This window comes from Taudactylus pleione, unplaced genomic scaffold (assembly GCF_031769625.1).
Source record: "Taudactylus pleione unplaced genomic scaffold, aTauple2 ptg000089l, whole genome shotgun sequence".
Lineage (NCBI taxonomy): Eukaryota > Metazoa > Chordata > Amphibia > Anura > Myobatrachidae > Taudactylus > Taudactylus pleione.
Genome location: NW_028284491.1, coordinates 3211540 through 3231308, shown reverse-complemented (window position 1 = coordinate 3231308; position 19769 = coordinate 3211540). Strand labels below are relative to the sequence as shown.

The 19769-nt window shown below is 45.8% G+C and overlaps 1 long non-coding RNA gene across 1 annotated transcript; it reads left to right on the top strand.

The window, feature by feature from the left end:
- The first annotated feature begins 9855 nt into the window (after positions 1-9855).
- Positions 9856-13799, top strand: LOC148527294 (uncharacterized). The gene is made up of 3 exons (XR_015878035.1): positions 9856-9922; positions 11603-11631; positions 13749-13799. It is a non-coding gene; the product is annotated as an uncharacterized LOC148527294 (long non-coding RNA).
- The last annotated feature ends 5970 nt before the right edge of the window (positions 13800-19769 follow it).

The window sequence follows — 19769 nt, the reverse complement described above, 5'->3', positions numbered from 1 at the left end:
TTCACATACAGGGGATAGAGTGTTAAAATGATCATCTGTTTCCAAGGTGTTGTCAGGTTGTGAGATTCCTATATTGCTCATTATTTCAAACCTGATTCCATTTGGGTCACATGTTCTGAACTTCCTATGGATCACAGACCTCTAGTATAAAGCCTGTTTCTAACTGTCTCAGTGTCTGTGCAAAGTTACTTTCAGGTCTTTCTTGGACTCCTGCCAGATCCCTGCTGTGCCTGTGGTTTGCTGTGGACTTGCTATACACTACAGAGCTCAGCATCGCCATTGCCTAAGTATTGCTTTCTGCTCCACTGCTGTGGTTCCACTCTTTGCTGCATTATTTACTTTGCCTGTTGTCTTCTACTTCCGTGGACATTGAACTCACCTTCGTTACAGTTGTCAACTGCACCGTTACAGTTATCATCGCTAGACCATTAGTACATCGCTCAATCCCACTCCAGATTCTAGTCACGCTCCAGGGCTCAATCCTGTTCTGGAGCCTCACCACATCACAGGGCTCAACCCTGCTCTGACCTTCACTGCATCACAGGGCTCAACCCTGTTCCGGAGCCTCACCGCATCACAGGGCTCAACCCTGCTCCGACTTTCACTGCATCACAGGGCTCAACCCTGTTCCGGAGCCTCACCGCATCACAGGGCTCAACCCTGCTCTGACCTTCACTGCATCACAGGGCTCAACCCTGTCCCGGAGCCTCACTGCATCACATGGCTCAACCCTGCTCCGACCTTCACTGCATCACAGGGCTCAACCCTGTCCCCGAGCCTCACCGCATCACAGGGCTCAACCCTGTCCCGGAGCCTCACTGCATCACATGGCTCAACCCTGCTCCGACCTTCACTGCATCACAGGGCTCAACCCTGTCCCCAAGCCTCACCGCATCACAGCGCTCAACCCTGCTCCGATCTTCACTGCATCACAGGGCTCAACCCTGTCCCCGAGCCTCACAGGGCTCAACCCTGCTCCGACCTTCATCGCATCACAGGGCTTAACCCTGTTCCGGATCTTCATCGCTTCACAGGGCTCAACCCTGCTCCAATCTTCACTACGTCTCAGGGCTCAACCCTGTTCCAGATCTACATTACTCTGCAGGGCTCAACTCTGTTCCGGATTTTCATCACTACAGGGTCCAACCCTGGTAAAGGTACTCTATGTCATCCTGAGGTGTTAGCCTCCCATTGGACTCGGGGTTTCCCTACCACATTATTTCTTGTGTGTCAGACTGTATTTATATATGGGGATTTACCCATATATTCATTACTGCATATGTGAACTTCTGTGTTATTGAGACTTCATGTGAAATGTTGCTATTATATTTTCCCTGTGGATAAAACCTATTTACTTTTATTCCGTACTACTGAGATTTCATGAAAAGGTCATTCCTAAAACCACCCCAATTTATAGTGCCCAGTAGGCCTGCCTCCTTCCAGGAGTCTCAAGTGTCGGCAGCCGTGACAACTGCAGAGGTAGAGGACATGTGGCACAATTCTGTCCTGTTAAGTCGGCAAGACAAGGCCTAGATGAGAGTGGAGGGATACATCTAGGTCTTGCATCCATCTCTCCTAGGAATTCAGTCCTATTTCTTATCTTGCTCCATTCTTCAGTTGGACAGGTTTCAGACTCTGCATTTATCGATAGTGGGGCTGCAGAGAAGTTCACGGACCAGGCATTCTTTAAGACTTTAGGACTTCCTCCGGAACCCCTGAAGAATCCAGTCATGGTTGTTGGTCTTGAAGGCAGGAGTCTCTCCTCTCTCTGTATCTACCGTGTCTCCTTCCGGACGCCGCCTCTGCGGTTGACCGTGGGTGCCCTGCATCATGAGGTCCTGTCCTTCCTTCTCTTCCAGTGCCCGATGGCTCCCGTTGTCCTGGGCCTACCGTGGTTACGGAAACATAACCCAGTCATCCACTGGCAGTCTGGAAAAGTTCTACAATAGGATTCCTCCTGTTTCATACGTTGCCTCTCTCATATAGTTCGTCTGGCCGCCCTCATTCCCACTGAGACTCCCACGATTCCTGCTCCCTATCGTGACCTGGCAGAGGTTTTCTACAAGAAGAAAGCTGATGTTCTACTACCCCATCAAGCTTTCGATTGTGCCATTGACATTGTACCCAATGCCAGGCTTCCTAAGGGTAGACTCTATGCTTTGTCCATTCCTGAAGATAAGGCTATGCAAGAATATATTGAGGACACCCTGAAGAAAGGGTTCATATGGCCATCCAAGTCTCCGGTGGGGGCTGGTTTTGTTTTTTGTTTAAAAGAAGGATGGATCCCCCCGGCCTTGCATAGACATTTGTGGTCTTAACAAGATCACCATGAAGAATGCATACCCTTGCTCAGTTCTGTTTGACCAGTTATGGGGGGCATCTATCTTCTCCAAGACCGATCTATGTGGAGCTTATAATCACATCCGCATCTGTGAAGGTGATGAATGGAAGACTGCCTTCAATACGCACTTGGGGCATTTTGAATATTTAGTCATGCTGTTTGGTCTGTCCAACGTCCAAGCCATCTTCCAGGACTTCATAAATGAGATCTTGAGAGACTTTCTGGGAGTCTATGCTGTAGTTTATTTGGATGATATCCTTATTTTCTCCAAGTCTCTGGAACAACATCGACAGCGCGTGAGGTTGATTCTACTAAGACTCCTGGAGAATAACTTGTACACCAAACTGGAGAAGTGTGAGTTTAAGGTGGAAGAGATATCCTTTCTGGGTTATGTAATCTCATCTCGGGGATTCTCCATTGATCCAAATAAAATGAAGGCGGTCTTGGATTGGGACAGCCCATGTCTCTGAAGGTCTTTCAGCGATTTCTAGGCTTCACGAATTACTATCGCAAATGTATTGTCCTTTTCCACTATTGTCTCTCCCATAGTGGATTTGACGAAGAAAGGAGCGGATGTCAGTAACTGGTCTCCCAGAGCTGTGCAGGCCTTCAATCCGCTCAAAATGGCTTTTGTGGTTGCACCTGTCCTCCGTTATCCTAATCCTGATCTTCCTTTCATAGTTGAAGTGGATGCTTCGGTGTAAAGACAATAATAGGACAATAAATTGCACCCTTGTGCTTTCTTTTCATGGAAGTTCCAGGCAGCTGAAAGAAATTATGATGTGGGCAATCGGGAACTTCTGGCTATCAAGTGGGCCTTCGAAGATTGGCGCCACTGGTTAGAGGGAGCTAATCATGTGGTATCGGTGCTTACAGATCATAAGAATCTGGCCTATATTGAATCTGCCAAAAGATTGAATGTCAGACTAGCACGATGGGCTCTATTCTTCACCCGGTTTAATTTCACCATCTCCTTTTGGCCAGGTTCCAAGAACGTGAAGGCGGATGCCCTTTCACGCAGTTTTCCTGATGAACCTTGTTCTACTGGTGGTGAGGAGTCCATCATTACTTCATCTAGGATTCATTTCGCCATGGCCAGAACTTTGGCAGACTCACTCACAGTATCAATCTGAAGCTCCTCCGGAAATGCCCCATGGCTTAGTTTATGTCCCTGAGAGGTCTCGCAAAGCAGTCCTTAAAGATTTCCACTCCTCCAAGGCTTGGGGTCATCCAGGTGTCACCAGAACTCTAGAACTTCTGTCACGCTCTGTTTGGTGGCGGTCCATGCATCGAGATGTTCACGAGTTTGTGGCAGCTTGCTATGTTTGTGCTAAAAACAAGACTCTCCGTACTTCTCATACCAGTCTGTTGTGTCCATTAGCTACTCCTCTTAAGCCATGGACACATCGCTATGGACTTTGTGGTGGATCTCCTGTCATCTGCTCGTTGTACAGTCATCTGGACAATCGTCATCCGGATGATAGGTTCTCCAAAATGGTGCATTTTGTTCCTCTCAGCAAGTTACCATCAGCCAAGGAACTTGCAGTACTTTTTATTCAACATGTCTTTAGAACTCATGGGCTTCCCTTGGACATTGCTTCAGACCGCGGTACCCAGTTTGTTGCAAGATTTTGGAGGTGTTTTTGTGCAGAAGTGGGCATCAAAGTCAGCCTTTCGACGGGATATCATCCACAGTCCAATGGCCAGATGGAGCAGGTCAATCAATCCCTTGAGCAGTATCTCCTCTGCTTAATTGCTAAATGTCAGAACAACTGGGTGTCTCTCTTGCCTTTTGCTGAGTTCACTTACAATAATTCTCATCATTCTTCATCTTCAATTTCCCAGTTTTTCTGCAATTTCGGAAGTCATCCCAGGTGCAATTCTTTTGAGTCATCACCAAATCCAGGTCCTTCATCTTCATCAGTTTCCAGATTATGATCCGTCTGGAGGAAAGTTCATCAGTCCCTTCTGCAGGCATCTGGTCATTCCAAGGGCTGGGCAGACAGACGCCATAGACCTTGCAGTCTGAAGGTAGGGGATTTGGTTTGGCTATCCACCAAGAACATCAACCTTCACCAAAGATCACAAAAATTGGGACCCAAGTTCATCGGGCCATTCAGAATAATTTCACAAGTTAATCCTGTGGCTTTCCATTTAAAGTTACCCCGGTCAATCAATATCAATAACACCTTCCAGTGTTCCCTTTTGAAGCCAGTATTCCTCTCCACCAGATACTCTCTCAAACGTTTCGTCAGACTGCCACCAGTCCTTGTTCAAGGAAGGCAGGAGTCTGTTGTGGAAAAGATTCTAGACTCTAGAATTTCCAGAGGCTGTATCCAGTTTCTTTTTCTCTGGAAAGGATACGGACCAGAGGAGCGCTCCTGGATTCCGTAAAAGTAATTGCATGCTCCTATCTTGAGGAGAAAGTTTTTTGAGGAATTTCCAGACAAACCAGGGTATAGGGGTTCCTTAACCCCTCGTCAAGGGGGGGGGTACTGTTAGTATCTGCGGTTAGCAGATTCTTTTTTGACACTGCATTTAATCCTGTGTGCTGATCACGTGTTCAGTAATTAACTGTCTGCCTGTGTGCAGTATCAGCTGCTCACTAATTTATTTGTTAGTGTGCACAGGCCAGCTGCACACTGGTCTGTCATTAGGGAGGCTTGCAAGGCTTCCTCTGATTGGACTTTGTATCTGTTAAATTTACAGCCAGCCCTTCACTCCATGCCGGTGATAGAGTTTCTCATACTTCCAGTTGTTCCAGTCTCCTGATTCTCAGTCCAGTTCCTGTGCCAGTTTGCTGTGTTTGTTTGCTGTCATTTGTACCATCCAGGCGGCGCAGTCTGCATTCCACCTGCTCATGTCGCTTGTGCCATCTAAGTGGCACGGTGTGCTTCCTCCTCCTGAAGCGCCAATCTAGCCCAGCGGCTTGTGTCAACAAGGCGGTATAGGCCGCAACTCAGCATTCCAGGTGCGCAATCCTTTGCATCATTGCCAGTGTCATCCCGGCGGCACTGGTAGCAACTTTGTGTTCCCAGTGCGCAAACCAGCGCACAGTCACCAGTGTCATCCCGGCGGCACTGGTAGCTACTCAGCGTCCCCAGTGCACAAAACAGCGCACCGTCGCCGGTGTCATCCCGGCAGCAATGGTAGCTGCTCAGCGATGTATGTGCGCAAACCCGCGCACCGTTGCCAGTGTCATCCCGGTGACATTGGTAGCAGCGCTACGTCTTTCATCTAAGATTCATCAGCCCAAAGGCTGCATCTAACCCTGGGGCCCCAGATCACAACTTGCCACGGCAAACTAGCCCTCAAGGCTGCTCCACCAGCCCAAAGGCTGCATCTTGCTCCCGGCCCTCAAGCTGCTACCAGCCCTCAAGGCTGCTTCAACAGCCCATCACATCTTTGGTTGCATCACATCTTTGGTCCATTGGCCGCCACTTCCTACTCCCACTTCCAGGTCCGCAGCGGTCCTGACGTGCAAATCGGTCGTCCGACCTGGGTATAGGGGCGAAAGACTAATCGAACATCTAGTAGCTGGTTCCCTCCAAAGTTTCCCTCAGGATAGCTGGCGCTGCCCTCAAGCTGGCCCTCAAGGCTGCTCCAATACCCCATAGGTTGGCTATCACCTCTAGCCTTTCGGCTACCACCAACTCATGCAAATCAGTCCTCAAGGCTGTTTACATCAGGTCTAACCAAGAATAACCCTCAGTCCTTAACATTTATCCAATTATTTATCTCTGTCTTTTACCTCTGTCTGGAGACTTTCTCTCCAGCCAATGAAGCATAGGACAGAGGACAGTAATGGTAGAGGTGTCACATGTAGAGCAGGGATGGAGGTGGAACAGAGGGCGGAGGTGAAGCAGGGACGAAAGCCTGATAGAGGCAGAGTAGGGATGGAGGCAGGTATAGAAGGTGAAGCAGGGATGGAAACGGGAAAGAGGGGGGAGACGGGACAGAAGATGGAGGTGGGAATGAGGGAGGAGAGGAGACATGTAATGTTCAAAAAATGAAATATGAATTCCTTTTTGCAGAAATTGGATTTTGGAAAGAGATTCTGATAACAATGTTTTGATTATAACCACTTCTGATGACTGTGGAAACACTGGTGAAGGTAAGCGCCAATAATGACGCATGTACCGCGACTCCTACCTCCGCCGAAACACCAGTACCGCTATATGCCCTGAGGTTTTCGGCAGTCCTCAGCGTGGCTTAGCTACCCGCTTTTTGCTGAAGTCTGGACTGCAGTCGGATCACAGAGATGACAGGTAAGTTATTCCTTTTCGGGGAATTGTGCGCGGCAGTCCTGGCCTCCAGTGTACAGACGCATTGGAGGTGGCTGCGAGTGTAGGCCTCATGTAATGTGTCATCACTCTGCGACGCGAATGCATGCGAAGTGCAAAACATCCGATTGCATGCGTACTTAAAGTTGCGATCATTGCTGAATCATGTCCAATGTCAGAATGTTAACTAGAGTTAGGCTGTGGGTGGGAGGGTTAGAGTTAGGCTGCGGTGGGAGATTATGGTTAAACTGCAGGGGTGGGGTAGGGATTAAGGAAGAAATAATCACCGGCAGGTCTGAGGATCACAGAAGTCACATGACCGCTGGAACCTGAAACTCTGGACTCACTGCAGCTCTCGGGAGCAGCGTCAGTCACCACTGGTCAACGAGGGACGGTAGGTTTACTTTCTCACATGTTGACATTTCAACACTGTCTACATGATGAATATCGACATGTTAATGTCAATATTATGACCATGTCGACAAGATAAATGTCGACATTTTTGAGTGTCGCCATATCATACCACAGCCCTTCATACAGCGTTTTGTCTTTCAGACCATTCAGATGCAATTTATACAGGAAAGTACATTAATTTTCATGCGAAATACAATGTTAATATTTTCTGTGTCATTTGCACATTTTAGCTTTTTAAAAACAGCCCTGATGTCCCAATATCACAAACTGGTGCGGTTGCTTTCTTTATCTACATTTTATGCTACAGTTGTGCCTGGTATTCTGTAATCATTCTGCAGTTGTGCCTGAGTATTCTGTAGTTGTGACTGGGTATTCTGTAGTTGTGACTGGGTATTCTACAGCTGAGCCATAACTAGACTTTTTGGTTCCCCCCCATTTTTTAAATAGGGACATAAGATAGTGCACCTGAAAAAGGGTCATGGCCTCATGGGGAAGGGTCAGGGAAGAGATAGGGGAGGCCAGGAGATGCTGGGAATAAAAGAAGAGAAAGCTACAAGTGAGAAGGATAATAAACCAGAAAATTGACAGGCCCAAATAGTGCCCCCTGCCCTGCGGTGCCCTGTGCCGCCCCCTGTGCCATGGTCGAACCACCCTATTTATAGCCTGCACCCATTATACTGTACTGGTTGCGGCCCTGTTCTGCAGTTATGCCTGGGTATTCTTTAGATGTGCCAGGGTATTCTGCAGTTTTGCCTGTGTACTGTATTCTGCAGTTGTATCTGAGTATCCTACAGTTGTGCCTGACTATCCTACAGTTGTGCCTGAGTATCCTACAGTTGTGCCTGAGTATGCTGCAGTTGTGCCTGAGTATTCTGCAGTTGTGCCTGAGTATTCTGCAGTTGTGCCTGGTTATTCTGTAGTTGTGCCTGAGTATTCTGTAGTTGTGCCTGGTTATTCTGTAGTTGTGCCTGAGTATTCTGTAGTTGTGCCTGAGTATTCTGTAGTTGTGCATGAGTATTCTCTAGTTGTACCTGAGTATCCTACAGTTATGCTTGGGTATTCTGTAGTTGCGCCTGAGTATTATGTAGTTGTACCTGAGTATCCTACAGTCGTGCCTGGGTATCTCTGTAGTTGTGCCTGAGTATCCTACAGGTATGCCTGAGTATTCTGCAGTTGTGCCTGGGTAACTCTGTAGCAGGGTTGCCTACCCTCCCGATTCGGCAGGGAGCCTCCCGATAATCGGGTGCAGCTCCCGGCCCCCTGGAAAGGCAGGCAAGCCTCCCAGCGGCCGCCGATTCCCCGACCCCTGCGATTGTTAAACCCCCGCTGAATCATGTAATTTTGGCCCCGCCCCCTGGTTCACAATTCCTGTATTATCAGCATTGTGTAGCGGGGACGGAGTCAAAATGACGCGATCACATGACCCGTCCCGTCACGCCCACAAACAGAAGTCATCCGTTTGTCCACACCCCATGTTGCCGGCCACGGCCCCCTTCCCTGCCAATCTGGCTGCTCCCTCCCAGAAGGAGCAGCCAGAAAGTCGGCAACTATGCTCTGTAGTTGTGCTTGGGTATTCTGCAATGATTATACAGTTGTGTCTGGGTATTCCGCAGTTAGACGTGACTGTTCCATAATATAGAAAAAAAAGCTAATTTACCAACTGTGGAACTTCTTGCTGGGTTGTATAAAATGCTCACTATAGGGTTGATTCTGAGTTGCACACAAAGTGGCTGTAGCTGTGTGGCAGCCACGGAATCCGGATTTTACTACCTTTATGCTAATGTGAGATTCTGTAGGGCTAATGCTGGAGTGTGTGCATCTGCGAGCAGAAACTTGTGCCACCCATTGGTGATACTCCAGCTGCCACAACTGTCATCATCAGTATCTGCCCTTGCATCAGCCCCACGCTAGGTGCAAGACATCTGTCAGAAACAGGCTTCTCTTCCCCATATGCACAAAGCACTTCCATGACACCCCCAAAACTCAGGGCGGTCCCATGCGCTCACATTATTGCTGCGCTGAAATGCCCAATTGCACGGATAGGCAGGTCCAACCGAGTTCCATCCGACTCATAATAGTACAGAGATACTGTGCATCTGTGCATGCAAAGCCTCCCTGTTTGCTACTATGCACAGAGGGCCTGATTCAGAGCCGGACGCTATTTGCGGACGCTCGTTCTAAAAAAGGGGCCGAATATTTAAATTGAGCGCTCGCTCTTTGCGATGTGTTGACGCCTCTATGTCTGAGCAAGCGTTTAAAAAAATGCGCTCGCTATTTTGTAAAGACGCCCCTTTGCCGTTCGTATCACACATCATCTCCGGTATTTATTAGAATAATCGAAAGGCATCAGAACTGCTCGCAGTGCTTGGGGTAGGATTTTCTTACCGCTATCACTGTGAGCAGTTCAGGCTAAAAGACAACCAAGTGACATGGTCGATGACGCTCCTTTACTAATTATGCACTCCCATTAAACGCCCTTTTGACCGTTAGGCACGCCTGCGTTCGGATTTCCACTCACGTTTTCAAGCACCTTCCCGTTACCACCCACAAACGGTACATTCTTGTCAATCAAATTAGAAGCCTCTCGCTGTTTTACGAACGCACGATTTCCGACCGCAATGACTGGTTTGCGCATGTACATTACGACCCATACGCATGCGCAGTTATGCGAACATCGCTCAGAGAGAACGAGCGGCCACTTACGAGCGGCTCTGAATCAGGCCCAGAGATCTATCTGGCTTGGAATCAGCCTCTATGATTTTATATATGACATTATTCTTATTTCATATTGTTTGCAGGAGTCGTGCAGGAGGACAGAAGGAGGGGGGAGTCAGACGGTGACCACACAGACTATGCTGTTACACAAAGTAGAGAATATACAGCGGTCAGTACTTTGCAAGTAATTCACCGTAAACACCAGTGATACCAGAGCAGTGAGACCATTTACACACATGTTCTTCCCAGTGACTCCAGCCTAAAATTATAGCAACAGCTTCACAGTCACACTTAATGTGTGTGGGGCAAATGTGTGTATATTGCACAAGGCCTTTATTTTTTAAATAATACATATTTTTACAATACAAAATATGCAACAATTCTGTTTCCCTGGATGCCTATTGTGTGCCAGTAACTGATGGAGTGATTCTCTATAATATGGTAGATAGGGAGTTATTTCTAGGTGTTCCACTATGTAGAGGAAGTCTTTGATAATGTGCAGTTCTGTGGAGGTGGCTATTTTGGAAGACATGTCGGCGAGCAGACCAGTACACGATGTCCCCAGTACTGGTAAACAACGTTTCGGAGGAAATACACACTCCACATAGATAGTCAACTGTTAAAAAAAAAGTTTAAATATTCTATATCAGACCTGGGTCCAAATGTAATAGCCCGCGATTTGCGGGAGATGGAGCAATGTCAGTAAGATTGATCTAAAGCTGCAAATAGTTTAAAGGCAAAACCAACCTTGTTTGAACTAATTATTCTCTTAATCAGTTAGTGCACAGATGGGATAGTTATATTAAGTAGCACACTCTATAGAGAAGAGGTATGATAATGTACATTATTGTAGATGTGGCAAATTAAATCAAAAGCTTATTTATCTATCCGCATATTTTAGGGAGAGAAACAGCATCGGGATAAAACCCACGCAAACAAGGGGAGGTTATACAAACTCCACAAAGCCCCTGGAATGGGATGCAGCAATGCCTAACACTGTGCCACCATGTCACACAATCTGGTGACTACAGTTCTTCTGTAGATTATCAAATAGATCACTCAAACATAGGGGTCTATAATCTAAGCCTTAGATGGGGATAAAGTGAATGGTGATAAAGTACAAACCAATCAGCTCCTAACTGCCATGTCAGAGGCTGTGTTAGAAAAATGACAGTTAGGAGCTGGTTGGCTGGTACTTTATCTCTGTCCACTTTATCTCCATCCAAGGCTTAGTAAATAGACCCCATAGTCACATCAAGGGACACATTAACTAATACAGATAAATGATAATATTATTCTAATGCAAACATTTGTCTGGCCCAATCAGTGCACATATCTTATATTAGTAGTAGATAATAAAGAGCTGTACACAAGGTCATTTTACCTACGCTGGGCGCCACGAGCAGACAGTCACGCGGGGGGGGGGGGGTTAGATTTAGGGCTTCCGGGAGTCTTAGGGTTAGGCACCCCCGGGAGGTTAGGGTCAGGCTAGGGGAAGGGGGGTTATCGTTAGGTTTAGGCGGCGGGGAAGGGGGGGTTAGGTTTTGGCACTTCGAGGGGGATTAGGGTTAGGCACAAGGGGGGAGGTTAGGGTTAGGCACCCTGAAGGAGGATTAGGGTTAGAGGATAGAATTAGGTTAGTTTATACTTACCTTTAGGACGATCGGGATTTCCTCCTCTGTCGGGCTGCCGCTGTTGGGATTCATGGCCGGCGGTATATCGTACCGAATCCGTACACAACATAGCCATAGTCAGTGCTTATACCTGCATGTTCCTTGTTGGCTTATGTTACTACTGTGATCTTCTTGTCTCATAGTAATAGTAACTATCAATGTATGTTTATGTTTAGGAAATGCCAGGGACATCTGCATCCACTCGGTGAGTTGTACTGTTCTAACAACCAGAATATAATAAATACTATTTTTATATACAGACACTAAGGGGTAAAGTTACTAAAGTGAGAGTTTTTTTAAGTGAGTTTTAAAAGTGATGTTGCCCGTAGCAACCAGACACTAGCGATTATCTTCTAGAAGTTGCTAGTTAAATGTTAAGTAGAATCTGATTGGTTGCTATGGGCAACATCTCTTCTAAAACTCATTTCTAAAAACTCTCACTTTAGTTAATTTACCCCTAAGAGTATTGCTTAGGTCAGTGGTTCCCAAACTTGTCCTCAAGGCACCCTAACAATCTAGTTTTTAAGGATATCCATGGTTGAGCACAGATGGTTAAATCAAATTTACTGAGGTACTAATTAGTCACCTGTGCTCAAGCATAGAAATCCTTAAAACCAGGATTGTTGGGGTGCCTTGAGGACTGCGTTTGGGAACCATTGGCTTAGGTGGCTGATATGGTCCAACCACAGGGGAGTGCCCATGAGAAATGTGGGTTGATGTTAAAAATATGTGATAGAAATGTGTTTTATTTATTAACTTTTAGGAAGAGGACAATGTAATAATATCACAGATAATTACACTTCTATTAAACAAAATGCCAATGTTTTATAAAAGGATGTAAGTGAAATACTACATATTAGTGATAATATAAATCCCAAATCAAATATCCAATAAATAAATAAATAAATAAAATAGATAGCTAAACATTTGTAGACATAGATTTTCCAAATGATGGGCCAAATGTAATAGGGTGTCTGTTTTGGATAAATTACGAGTTTTGTGGCAAACTCGCACTTTTTCACAACTCTCCCATGTAATAGGGTGTCAGTTCATTAGAACTCGCATTTTTTCAGCGTTACTAAAATCGCCATTTTCAAATTCGCATCCATGTGTTTTGCCATTTAAAACATTCAACTCGCCAAATGTAATAGGTTGCGAGTTTTTAACTTGCAAAAAAAAGTTTACCAAAAGACACCAAATAATAGACCAGCTTTAGGATAACGAGTATATCCTGAGCAGTTCAGAGTAACACAGAAACATGCACATATCCATGAGATACGTGCATGTTTCTGTGTGTACTTATGAAAATATTTAAATAAAAAAAAAAAAAAAGATGTGCAGCCCCTCCCCAAAAGCATAACCAGCCCAGGGCTTTATAAAGTGTGTCCTGGTTCTAAAAATACAGGGTCCAAGATGCGTAGGAGGCCCCTGTATATTAAGAACCAGCACAGAACTTAGCTGAGCCGGTCTTGGTTGTGGAAAATCAGGGGACAAAACGAGTAGGGGTCCCCTGTAATTTCCATAACCAGCACCGGACTCTTTCTAGCGGGGGTAATGCCACAGCCAGGGAAAACCTTTCACCGGTTTCCCTGGCCAAAGCATTACCCCTGACCGCTAGTCAGCCCAGGCCAGGGATCCCAATAAAGGGGTCCCCCTTCTCCAGGGCACCCCAGGCCTAGGCTGATAGCCCTGGGCTATCCCTGGCACCCCTGATAGTGTCAAAGTGTTGTGCAAAATTAGAAGTGTAAACATTGTCTTTACGAGTAGAACTGCAGATCCCAGCAAGCCTCCCCCGAATGTTGGTACTTGGAGAACCACAAGTACCGGGATGCGGGACATTAAGGGCCCACTGGTGCTTGTAGTTCACCTGTAAAGAAATGTTTAAATAGACAATACACACACCGTGACAGTATAAGTTTAATACATACATATACACACACTCACACATACTCATCTACATTACCTGGACTGACCCCACTGTCTCTGTAAGCATCCTTCGTAAATAACAAAACTAAATTACCGACCCAGGAACTAGGTACTATCCTTGAAGGATAGTACCTCCCGAATGAATGGCTCAGACGCGGCATTACCCTTTGTAGTGTCGTGTCTGAACATTTATTGGCTGAGAGAGGTCAGCTCCCGCCTCTCTCAGCCAATGAATGGCTCCCACCATTGAAGTCAATGGTGAGAGCCCCAGGGTTACTAAAGGTTAGCCTGCGGTTCTCACAATTGACTTACTTTTTTTTTTTTTTTGTTAGTTCAGGACTCTTAAATATACTCATAATACCAATATTAACCAATTTTATACATATTTTTTTACAGCACATCTGGCAGTAGTTCAGACTCAAGTGTTTCCTTATTGACACCAAACATAAAATGGTCTCTCTCTCTCAGTAAGTACAGTCATTTAAGTCTGGTCTAGTGCTTACACATTCTGTTATAGTGTTCACTCCAGGTCCCGCACCGCACCTAGAGAAAGGGCACTGCGGCACGTGCCCTTTTCACTCTTGGGGGCCTGCCCAGCTTTTACAGACATGACAGGTTGCCCCCAAGCTCTCCCTTCTCTGTGAATAGATGCCGGGCGCACATCGCAGTTTTCCCCAACCACGGGACACTGCAGCCCACAGATAGGGACGGCACCCGCAGGCTGTTTTAGTGGAGTGCCTTCAAAAGGGGCAGGGCGCTTTCTGCCCTTTTGAAATTGGGCAGGGCGCGACGGCCTGCTTAAACAGCCTAGCGGGGACGCTACTGTTATTTGGATAAATTGTGTAGCTTGAAATATATAATCTTTAATATATTTAAATTGGCATTTTATAGTTTCAATATATTTACTGAAGATACGGCATACTAGCCAACTTTCCCTCATTGTCAGGGAGACTCCCTGAAATAGTGGCAATCTCCCTGAATCCCTAAAGAGTCTAGTGATCTCCCTGATTTACAGCTTACTCCCATTATGAAGCTGCTTTATACAAAAAAAACAGAGATATATACATTCAAATGTGATCATTAGTATCATTTCCCTGCATTTATAAGGCACAATGATCCCTATGGCTACATGCATTTTCTAAAAAGTATCAATGTGTTTTCATCAACAAGTAGATCTTACTAACTGGTATGGGGCTCATTTACATTTGGATGTAAGTCAGTTTGATGACACGTCTCTCAGATGTAGCAGTACACGCCCTTCATACTGTAGGTGTTACTTTCACAGTTTTCCTGAAATGCTTATTCAAAAGTATAAGTTACGGCTTTGTTTGTTTTTTCATCATTGTATTCAAAGAAGACATACAGTACTGTACTCTGTTTCATTCTAAAGCCCTTTATCTTGCGTTCAACATCAATGATTGCGTTTGCTATGTGAATAACACCACAGGGTAAGGGTCTTAAGAATGATTTGTACGGTATGTGAGCTACATAAAAATAATAAGTAACATACAAAAGCTGCCGAAAACAAAACTGTGCTGTAACGTTTATTCAAGTGAATCTGGTGTCATAAAAAAAAAGTATTCAACCATTGTTATATAAAAAAAAAGTTTGTGAATGAACCTGATGTCCCAAATTTACATTGCAATTATTTTCTAGGGTTCCCAAAATAATGTGTGTGTACAGCTTATATTTTGAAATAGTCTAACTTTATATAAATTTCAATGATATACTTAGACCATACATTACAGGTTAGTTATTTCTTTGGCTAAGCATTCTACATGTTTTAGATTTTATACGGCTAGTGGTTGTATCCTTATGAATAGGGGAAAGACAATGGTAGGGGAATAAAACTATTTAAATGGTTACAGGATAGAAGCAAATTAATTAAAGTAATAAGAATAAAGCTGAATACATATTTTATTTACCGTATATACTCGAGTATAAGTCGACCCGAATATAAGCCGAGGTACCTAATTTTACCACAAAAAACTGGGAAAACTTATTGACTCGAGTATAAGCCTAGGGTGGGAAATGCAGCAGCTACTGGTAGTAATCCCCCCTCTGGTACTGTCCCCAGTAGTAATCCCCCCTGGTAGTGCCCCCAGTAGTAATCCCCCCCTGGTAGTGCCCCCAGTAGTAATATCCCCCCCTGGTAGTGCCCCCAGTAGTAATATCCCCCCCTGGTAGTGCCCCCAGTAGTAATACCCCCCCTGGTAGTGCCCCCAGTAGCAATATCCCCCCCTGGTAGTGCCCCCAGTATTAATCCCCCCCTGGTAGTGCCCCCAGTAGCAACATCCCCCCTGGTAGTGCCCCCAATATTAATCCCCCCCCTGGTAGTGCCCCCAGTAGCAATATCCCCCCCTGGTAGTTCCCCCATTATTAATCCCCCCCTCTGGTAGTGCCCCCAGTAGCGATATCCCCCCCTGGTAGTACCCCCCGGTAGTAGCCCCCCCAGTAGAAAGAAATGTAAAAAAAAAACCACTTACCTGTAACCCCGCTCCTGGTCCCGACGCTGCTACAGGCTCCTCCGCCGCTTTGCATAATGGGAGAGACGTCGTCATGACGACGTCTCTCCCATTACCCACTGCGGGAGCCGGAAGATGGCTCCCGCAGTGGGAGCAGCAGTAGCCGCTGAGAGTCTGACAGACTCTCAGCAGCTGCTGATTACACTAAACACATAGCTGCCGGCTCCGGCGGCTGTGTGTTTAGCAGTGTGTAGTGCTGACCGAACTCCGTCCGGTCAGCGCTACACACGCGGTGAAGCTGTGTCACAGTGACACAGTCTGCACCGCGGCCCGCATGGTACGCTACTCAGCAGCGTACCATGCGGGCATGACTCGAGTATAAGCCGAGAGGGTGCTTTTTCAGCACAAAAAATGTGCTGAAAAACTCGGCTTATACTCGAGTATATACGGTAACTAAAAAGTAGGTGACAAAAAACATAGTAAGGTTACAATTCTTTATTTTTGTTATTAATATTCCATTTTCATAGGTGGTCTTCAGATAAAGGACAGGAAACGTGCGCCAGAGAGTAAACCCAACACACAGGTATTTGCATGTGATTACATGCTCTTATATAGACTCCTTACTCTGGGTTGTGGGTTGTTTTGGGTCTAAAAATCCCAGTGATTCAGAGTGAAAGATGACCTGTTGGCACAACTGGATTGGAATGGCTTCAGGCCTATTTATTACACTCAGGGGCCATTTTTATTAAGTGCAAGGTAATTCTAGTCTCACTTCCGGGTATAACGGACTGGTGCTGTAAACATTGCTTCTGAGCCAAATTCATACTCTGCACACACACCTAACTGTCAGCCAGGCTAAGGTCACCAGCATAAATATGTCACACTCAGGTTTTTTTTGTTTTACCCCTTTTTCTAATTTTTAAAAGATATCGGCTGGGATGTACTTAATGGAAAATGCGGTAAAAACACAGTTTTCGGGGTTTTACCGCATTTTCAATTTGGATTCAAATTAGTGGCTGTGTTACTAGGGTGTTTTATTTCATGTCATTTGCCAGTAGTTTCAGTATGAAATATAATTAAAGTTTTCACACATAATTAAAAAAAATAAAATAATATTTTTTAAAAAAAGTATCCACTTTTATGAGTGTTCTCCATTACCTAGAAAGCTAAAAAGTATGGACAGCCTAGGTGTAAGCCTATGGGGCCCATTTATCAATGATCGCTTTTGCATAGCAATCAGGACAAGCCAGTAATGCCCCTGATCACATTGCAAAAAGCGATCTCTTCGGCCGGATGTATCATCCGGGACATGTAGGGACACGGGCTCCGAAAGGACTGCACATTCACATCCGCCATAGCCGGGAAGGGTTCCGGCGGATCCCTCTGCCGGCTAATAGTGCGCGATGTAGCCCAAAGGCTACAGCGGCTAATGCCACCTTCTGATGAAATTGGCTGCGGGGGCAAATATCTGGAATGCATTGCATTACAGATATTGGTAAATTTGCCAGCATCGCATCCCCCATAGAAACCTATGAAGGAGGCGGCTGCCAGCGGCAATGCGGGCCTCCTTCATACATACAGGGGATACTTAGTATTTGAGGTAATCCCCCGAAAACTGGTCTTTTCGGGGATTTTACCTGAAATACACTTTGATAAATGGACCCCTATGTGTTAAGCATTTAGACTAAAAGCTTAGGGTCCCATTTAAGAACGTACCTTAGTATCAGCGGCAGATTTTGTTTAATATCGCAGTGATACTAATGAATATGCCGCTGGTCAGAAGGACGCTGAAACGCGTTGGTACCTGATACCGGTATACCTACCCGGTTCTTAGACCCTGGATTTTCATTGCCAAGTCCCTCTGCTTATTTACACACAGACGCCTTGGAAAACCCAGAGCCAGTGCTAACGCCAGCTCGCAGTGCCTCCTTCCCCACATCATTCCAGAACTCAGAGCACTCTGCCTGCTCCCCGGCTACCACGGAACTTCAGAGTGGCATTATCTTATTCCACACAGTCTCCCCGCTAGCCGGGTTGAGCACGTGCACGCTGGTCAGAATACCCATCCGCCCCTAGAACACAGAGCTCGCTGCCCTCCCTGTGCCAGACCGGGAGTACTGGAGCGGCCACCCACTCCCCTCTGCATCTCCATCGTCAGCTGGGTTGAGTCCGGGAGACCAGCCATCCCTGGTCGCGGCAATCATCATCAACTTTGCGGTTCAACATCAACATCTGGGTCTGATCAGCCTGCACGAAAGGTAATATTGTATCTACCTTATTTTGACTTTATTGCCAGATGATGTACTAAGTAATACCAGCTCAACATTAATATATGTCTACGAAGGAGCTTTCCAGAGGGCTCTATAATTGTTCAAATTGCAAGTGCGGGACTTTTTTATTCATACATTGTTCCACTTATTTTTCATACTTCATGAATTTCATTATTTATGTTTTTATTGCTTTAATTGAATTGCAATTCATTGGTTGCTTTCTTACAATAAATATACAATTGATTTTTATACACAGTGTTTCTACTGGTTTGAGTGATCCTCATTTATGCTAACAGTATCTGTGCTTGCTTTATCTTATATATATTTAACATTACTTACCTCTCCATGGAGGTCCAGTGACAATCCCCCTCCTCAGCGGCGTCCTCCACTCCCGGAAGTGCCTGTAGATGGCGTAAACGATGCAGTGACAAACAGCAGTAATCTTAGATTCATCATGCCCCCGGCCACTTGCAGCAACACATCAATCCCCCCTCCCCCCTGCACCCGCAGTGGTGACCCATCTGTTTCCTCCCAGAGGGCCTGATTCACTACAGATCGCAATTGCGATCACGGCTGCGATTATGCACACAGTCTGGCTGAGATAGTATGCTAATCCATTGTGATCGCTATGCCATCGCAGCACTACATAGGGATGCCCACCTTACCTGTGAAATCCCGTTTAAAACTCTCTACAGCTGTTGACGCCACATGGACGCACCTTGCGAATGGCGATATGCAAATGTGAATGCACAGTGTATGCAACGTGTGATGCATATGCAATATCTACCTATATTGTAACACCAACAGTATGCATAATAGTTGCTATCTTCATATCAAAATACAATGTGAATTACAGTGCAGTATATATCACAGTAATATAACCTTATGTGAAAGCAAGTGAACACACACACACCAGTTTCTGTGGTTCCACGCACAAAAGTAAATACTGTATTGAAAGTATATATAACATTATTTATTACAAGTTATTCATAGGTACAAAACAAATCAGAAAACTGGTTAGAGTTACAATCCAGTATACATACGTTCGCATGCGCTCCCTGGACCCAGAGTTGAGTCGTCACCAGATGACTGGTGGAATACAGCTACTGCTCTCTGGATCAGGGGAGCCTAATTTATACAGTTAAATTATGGGTGTGTATAATAGTAAGCTGTGTCTTCTTTCCATTGGTCCAGGGGCGGGCGTTTCCAGTTCACTGGGGGTCATTGGTTGGTTCAAACAGTGGGCGATGCCTAGGCTCAGGATGCTGTTACAGGAGTTCACTCCTGGGTTCCCTCCTGAAAGCTAGTTCAAAGTCAACCATTGTTATATGCGATATTAATCATAAATCCGGCATTGCTAATATCTGCTTGCCGCAATGTGTGACAATCTATTCGCAATCACCGGATTACTGCTAACACAATTCTGTACATTATGACCCCAAACACGATGTTAATATGTGATCCCGTTCATGGACTATGGACCTCATTCAGACTCTCTCGCTAGATGCGATCGCTCGCCCCCAGCGTATGCAAATTTGTCAAAGTGACGCCAAGGGAAGCGATCGCTCGCCAAGGCATGAGCACGCCCACCATGTCTTAGCGAGCGGCCAGCGTACGCCCAATCGCACAGGCAGAGCCGCCCACCAGCACACGTCATCTCCAGGAAGTGTATTAAAAAATTG